This window comes from Dasypus novemcinctus, chromosome 10 (assembly GCF_030445035.2).
Source record: "Dasypus novemcinctus isolate mDasNov1 chromosome 10, mDasNov1.1.hap2, whole genome shotgun sequence".
NCBI lineage: Eukaryota > Metazoa > Chordata > Mammalia > Cingulata > Dasypodidae > Dasypus > Dasypus novemcinctus.
Window position 1 is genome coordinate 117,019,537 of NC_080682.1, and position 7,335 is coordinate 117,026,871.

The following is a 7,335-nucleotide window of genomic DNA, read 5'->3' on the forward strand; positions in this document are numbered from 1 at the left end:
GGCTTGAATTAGCATATATCTTCCTCATCCTAGGTAAGCTTTCAGCATGGACTTCATACATTCTAGATAAGCTTTTAGCACATTTGGTCTGCATTTTCCCTGAATATTTAAAGTTTATAGAGTTTGCATTGATAAAGTGTTTCCTGGGACTGGAGTCGTTGCTATGGTTACCAAGGGCAGGATTGCAGCCTCTCACCATCCCACACCCACAAGTCAGGACAGACAGCTTAGGTTAAGGTTATCTCCGAAGAGACAAAGAGCCTCCCACCCATCGCCCACATCAAGGACACCGGGGGAAGGCTGGACATTGCCCAGAAAAGGGAAGGACAAAGAAATAGAATCTCGATGGGAAAACTGTGTCTTGGGTTGCAGCTCCCCCACCCTATAGACGATTTTGAATTCTTAGGCTCCAGGGCTAGTGGCTAAAGACAAAGGGGGCTCCAGGGATCCATCTCCTCAGGAAATGGGAGAGAGAAGGACACAGCCTTCGGCGGTCTCAGCCTCTGACCCATGGATCTGGTGTGCTGGGTCGCCTGAGCCTGGCCACACCATTGTTCGTCCTGGGAGCCAGCCTGGGGCTGAAGAGATCAGCCACCTTCTGTACCAACTGGGACTGGTTGTTGAGGACAGAGGGAGGTGGAATTATTTCCTGTCTGGGAAAAGGGTTGGGGCTGCCAGCCTTGGAGAAGAGCCTCTGAGAACATTTGAATTATGACGCTCTTAGCCTGCAGACAGGATCCTCTGTCACACTCATCGGTCGTGTTGCAGTAAACACACTCTGACCAGGATTTGAACTGAGAGGGCTGCTGAAGAGGGCCATTTTCTAGCCAGCCAAGGAAGTGCATGTGAGGAAACTCAAAGCAAATGTGTAAGAGAGGCTTTTTCCAGCCTTTCCGGCCTCCCTCCCCAAAGCCCTTAGAAGTGAGTCTGCAACCCATCTCTGGGGCCAGGGCCCAGGTTTGAGCAACTAACAGGGACAATCCTAAAGATCTAGAACAGGTTGAAGCAAGAATCAAAGAACAGCAGTAACACATAGCCTCCTGCCACTAAGTCCCTATAAAAGAGAAATTGAGCATTTGAGTAAACTCACCTTCCTAATCAGATGCCTAGACATCAGTGAACAATTATGAGTCATGCTAAGACAATAGAAGAAATGGCCAAAGGAAAGGAATATTAAGGCCCCAGATGAGACACAGGATTTCAGGCACCAATCAAAGAGATTCATATAAATCTCCAAAATCAAATTAATGAGTTGAAAGACAATATGGCTAAAGAGATAAAGGACATCAAGAAGACACTGAGCCGGGAAGTGGACTTGGTCCAATGGATCGGGCGTCTGCCTACCACATGGGAGGTCCACGGTTCAAACCCCGGGCCTCCTTGACCTGTGTGCAGCTGGCCCACGCACAGTGTTGATATGCACAAGGAGTGCCCTGCCATGCAGGGGTGCCCCCCACGCAGGGGAGTCCCATGTACAAGGAGTGCGCTCTGTAAGGAGAGCTCCCTAGTACAAAAGAAAGTGCAGCCTGCCCAAGAATGGCACCACACACATGGAGAGCTGACACAGCAAGATGACGCAACAAAAAGAAACACAGATTCCTGGTGCAGCTGACAAGGATAGAAGCGGTCACAGAAGAACACACAGTGAATGGACACAGAGAGCAGACAACGGGGGTGGGGGTGGGGTGGGGGGGAAGGGGAGGAAAAAAAATCTTTAAAAAGAAAAGAAGACACTGAGCAAGTGCAAAGAGTTTGAAAACTGAATCGAAAAGTAACAGAGCTCATGGGAATGAAACACGATAGGTAAGATTAAAAACACATTAGAGGCATACAACAGCTGACTTGAAATGTCCAAGAGGGGAATTTCAAATAAAGAAATAAATCTGAATAGATCTCACCAAGACACATACTACTCAGATGCCAAGTATCAAAGATAAAGAGAAAATTCTGAGAGTAGTAAGGGAGAAGCAAACCTTCACATAGAAAGGATGTCCAGTAAGATTTATCACGGTTTTCTCTTCAGAAACCAAGGAGGCAAGAAGATGGTGGTATGATACAATTAGGACACTGAAAGAGAAAAATTGTCAGCTGAGAATTCTTTGTCCAGAAAAATTGTCCTTCAAATATGAAGGTAAGCTTAAAATATTCACAAATAAATAGAAACTAAGAGAGTTCATTAAAAAAAAAAAAAAAAAAGACTGTCTTTGCAGGAAATATTACTGGGAGACTTACAGCCTGAAAGAAAAAGACAGGAGAAAGAGGTGTGGAAGAGAACGTAGAAGGCAAGACTAGCAGAAAGGATAACCAAATGAATAAAAAGACTGATGAAAATAAGATCTGACATATGAAAACAAAGAATAAAATGGTGGAAGTGAATAATGCATTTATAGTAATAAAAATGAATGTGAATAGATTAATCTCTCCAATCAAAGATATAGGCTGACAGAATGGGTTAAAAAAAAACATGAACTATCCATATACTGCTTACAAGAGACTCATACTGTAGACCCAGAGATTAAAACTGGCTGAAAGTGAAAGGTTGGAAAAAGTCCGTGCAAACAGTAAGCAAAAAACAGCAGGGGTAGCTATATTAATATTGGACGAAACAGACTTACCTCCAAAAATGTGAATTACAGAAGGCCATTATGTATTAATAAAAGGAACAATCCACCAGGAAGAAATAACAGTTATAAAAATCTATTCCCCTAACCAGCATGTCTCAAAATAGATGAGGCAAATTCTGGCAAAACTGAGGGGGAAGTAGACATCGCAACGATAATATTTGGAGACTTCAACACATCACTCATATCATTATAGACCAACAAGACAGAAGATCAACAAAGAAACAGAGAACTTGAACAATATGCTAAAGGAGGTAGACCTAACATTAACAGAACATTGGATCCCAAATTAGCAGGTTATACATTCTTCTCAAGTGCTTATCCCATAGATCTTTCCCCAGGATAGGCCACATGTGAGGTCACAAGGCAGGTCTCAATAAATATAAGAGGCTAAAATAATTCAAAACACCTTCTCAGGTTGTAATGGAATGAAACTGGGAATCAATAATAGATGGGAAAGGGGAAATTTTACAAATGTGTGAAGGCTGAACCACACACTCCTAAACCATCAGTGGGTCAAAGAGGAGAAATTGTTAGTGAAATTAGTAAGTATATTGAGACAAATGAGGATCAGACCACAACTTATCAGAACTCATGGGATATAGTGAAGGCATTGCTGAGAGGGAAATTTATAGCTCTAAATGTCTGTATTAAAAAAGAAATAAAAGAGCTAAAATCAAAGATCTACCTCAGCAACTGGAGAAACTAGAAAAAGAACATCAAACCATTCCCAAAGAAAGCAAAAGGAATGAAATAATAAAGATTAGAGTAGAAATAAATGAAATTGACAACAACAAAAAATAGAGAAAATCAACAAAACCAAAAGCTGGTCCCTGACAAACCCTTACATTAATGAAGAAAAAAAAGAGAGACAATGCAAACAGTAAAATTAGAAATGAAAGGGGGGAAGTTATGACTGACCCTATTGGAATAAAAAGGATCATAAGAGGATATTATGAGAAACTATATGCCAACCAACAAGGCAATGTAGATGAAATGTACAAGTTCCTCGAAAGTCACAAACAACTTATACTGGCACTGCAAGAAATAATAAAGAAGTTAACAAACCAATCACATTTAAAGAGATTGAATCAGTCATGAAAAATCTCCCAACAAAGAAAAGTGCAGGACCAGATGGCTTCACAGGTGAACTTTATTAAGAATTTCAGAAAGATGTTGTCAATGGGGGGAAAGTGTGGGTGGGGGATGGGTGTATGTGTGTGTGTGTTAGTCAGCCAAAGGGGTGCTGGTGCAAAATATCAAAAATTGGTTGGTTTTTATAAAGGATATTTATTTGGGGTAGGAGCCTACAGATACCAAACTACAAAACATAAGTTTATTTTCACCAAAGTCTATTTTCACTTGTTGGTGCAAGATGGCTACCGACAGCAGTGAGGGTTCAGGCTTCCTGGGTTCCTATGTTCCAGGGTCTTGCTTCTCTCTGGGTTCAAGGTTCCTTTCTTCCTGGGGTGGCTTCTCTTTCCTCTGTGAGTTTACTTCCCAGGGCTCTGGCTTAAGTCTTCAGCATCAAACTCTAACATCAAAACTTCAACATCAGCAACCGTCAACTCTGTTCTTTGCCATGCTTTTATCTGTAAGTCCCCACGACTCAACGCCCTAATCATAACTCAATCATGCCCAGGTACAGATCAGATTACAAACATAATCCAATATCTATTTTTGGAATTCAGAACCATATCAAACTGCTTCAGGGGGATATATGGAATCCACTATATTTTTGATGTAATATTTATGCAATCTAAGCATCCTTTAAAAAAAAAAAAACAACAACACAATCCTATTCATTTATTTATTTTTAAACATATTTTTTATTTTTAAAAGATACACAGATTGCACAAAGTGTTACATTAAAGAAATATAGGGGAGGAATTGTGAGTAGAGCCCTCCACACCACGGAGGTCAGTGCCCATGGCGCAAGCCAGCTTGGGAGCTATCCCGTGGCTGGAGTTGGAAGCTCCATTTCCCAAAAGTGGGGGAGGAAGACACGGTGTGGCACTGACTTTAGCTACTGATTAGTGGGTTTGACGGGCTGAAGTAGAATCCTAGGAACATTTAAACTTTGAGACTGTCCAAGTTAGAGGGAGGCCTGGAGCCGCCATCTTAACTCTGCGCCTGGCACGAGGGGAAGCGGGGCAGACTGAAGATCCCAGTGCTGGTGGGGACCAGCTTCTTTCCATCCAGATCAGATGGCAGCTCTAGCCTCAAGCCACCTTAAGCAGGGAGGAAGCTGGGGGGACCTGTGCCATCTCTCTGGGAAGCTGCAAGCCACGCTGCAGAGCTGGAGCCCATCCTACTCTTGGGGCGCAGGCCTCCTCTATTGCATGGCTGGAGTTAAAAGCTCCACTTCCCATAAATGGTGGAGAAAGAGACAGTTGTCCACTGACCTCAGCTACTGATCAGTGGACTCAGCTGGCTAAAGTATAATCCTAGAAATAGCTAGGGTCTGAGCCTATCCAAGTGGGAAAGAGTCCGGTGGCCACCATTTAACTCTGCCCCTGGCATGAGGGGAAGCGGAGTTGACTGAAATCCAGTGACGTTAGGGATGGGCTTCTTTCCGCCGAGATCTAGCCTAGGCTCCAGCCCCACCTCCAGCAAGGAGGAAGCTAGTGGGACCTGCACCAAGCTCTCCAGGCAAATGTAGGTGCTCTCTGCTAGAATAGACTGAATAATCGGTCACCTGGGCTGCATACCTGCACCCCAATAGGATAGGAGAGGTGCTGGGTATCCTTGGCCTCTCTGGGCAATGGTAGGAGTTTTCAGCCACATGAACTGGTTTGCTGAGTGCCTTTGCCCATCTCTACCTCTGCCCCTCCATAGGATAGGAGGGGGCTGGTGTTCCCTCAGTCTCTCAGGGCAACTTCAGGCACTTTTGGCCTGCATAAGCCAGGTGACTGTTGGGCACCTGTGGCTCCAATCCATCCTCTCTGGGTAACCAAAAGCATGGTCCACACAGCCTGGACTGGTGGGGACTTGTGGATCCACCCTCATCTCCTAATAGGAAAGGAGTGAGCTGGAGTTTCCACAGCCTTCCCGGGCAATGGCAGACCCTCAGCCTACATGGACTGGACTTTTGGATGCCTATGAATCCACCCCCATCCCTAATAGGATAGAAGGGGTCTGGGGTCTCCACAGCCTCTTCAGGCAATAGCAGGTATTCTCAGCCTAAAGGGACTGAACTATTGGGCATTGGTGGTTCCATTTCCGCTCCTAAAGGGCAGAAAGGACAGTAACCCCTCAGCCTCTCAGGGCAACTGCAGGTGTATTTGGCCCACACAGATTAGATTGTTGAGCACTTCAGAGGGTCCATTTCCACCCCAGCAGGGAGAGGGTCTGGAGCTATGTCAGTTTACCTGAGCAACTGTGGTCATTTTGAACCCACATGGTATAGATTGCAGCCCACAATTATAGCCACCCAAGGTAGGGGAGGAAGGGGCGTGAAGTTTCATCAGTCTCCCTGGGCAACTACAGACAGTATTGTTCTGCCCAACTTGGATTATTATACATGGCTGCAGCTCTGTCCTTACCCCTGACAGAGGAGAAATGTGGGAGAAGCTTCGTTAGTTCCTAGGGCAATGTGGGCAGCTTGAGCCTCCATAGCTTACAACACCACCTACATCCTTGGCTCCTACTACACAACCAGCAAGGGAGAAAAGACAGAAAAGCCCTAAACTAAAGAGAGAAACTTCACTCAAAATAAATACACCTAACAAGCCAGATGTGAAAGCACCAACAAAAAATTACAACCCATACCAAGAAACAGGAAGATATGGCTCAGTTAGAGGAAGAAGATAAGCCTGCAGATGACATAAAAGAACTGAGACAACTAATCTTAGATGGTCAAACAAATCTCCTTAATAAATTCAATGAGGTGGCTAAAAAGATTTAAGGATATTAAGAAGACAATGGAAGAACACAAAGAAGAATTTGAAAGCATACATAGAAAAATAGCAGGCCTTATGGAAATGAAAGATGCACTAAAATGAAATGAAAAATCACCGGGGGCATATAACAGCAGATTTGAGGAAGCAGAAGAAAGGATTTGTGAGCTTGAAGATATGGGCTCTGAATGCAAACATACAAAAGAACAGACGAAGAAAAGAATGGAAAAAATTGAACAGGGTCTCATGGAAATAAATGACAGCAAAAGACTCTTGTTCTTACATGCCATGGGTGTCCAAAGAGAATAGAAGGGATAAAGGGCAGAAAGAATATTTGAAAAAATAATGGTAGAAAATTTCTCAATCCTATTGAAGGATATAGATATCCATGTCCAAGAAGCACAATGTATTCCCATCTGAATAAACATGAATAGACCAACTCTGAGACACATAGTAATCAGAATATCAAATGCCGAAGACAAAGAGAAAATTCTGGGAGCAGCAACAGAAAAGCAATGCATAATGTATAAGGGATACCAAATAAGATTAAGTGCTGATTTCTCATCAGAAACCATGGAGACAAGAAGGTAGTGGTATTATATATTTAAGATACTGCAAGAAAAAACTGCCAGCCAGGATTTTATACTGAGCAAGATTATCTTTCAAAAATGAAGGTGAGATTAGAATATTCACAGATAAACAGAAACTGAGGGAGTTTATAACAAAAAGACCAGCTTTACAGGAAATAATAGAGAGCATTACAAACTGAAAAGAATACATAGTAGAGAGAGGCTTGGAAGAGAGTCTAGAAATGA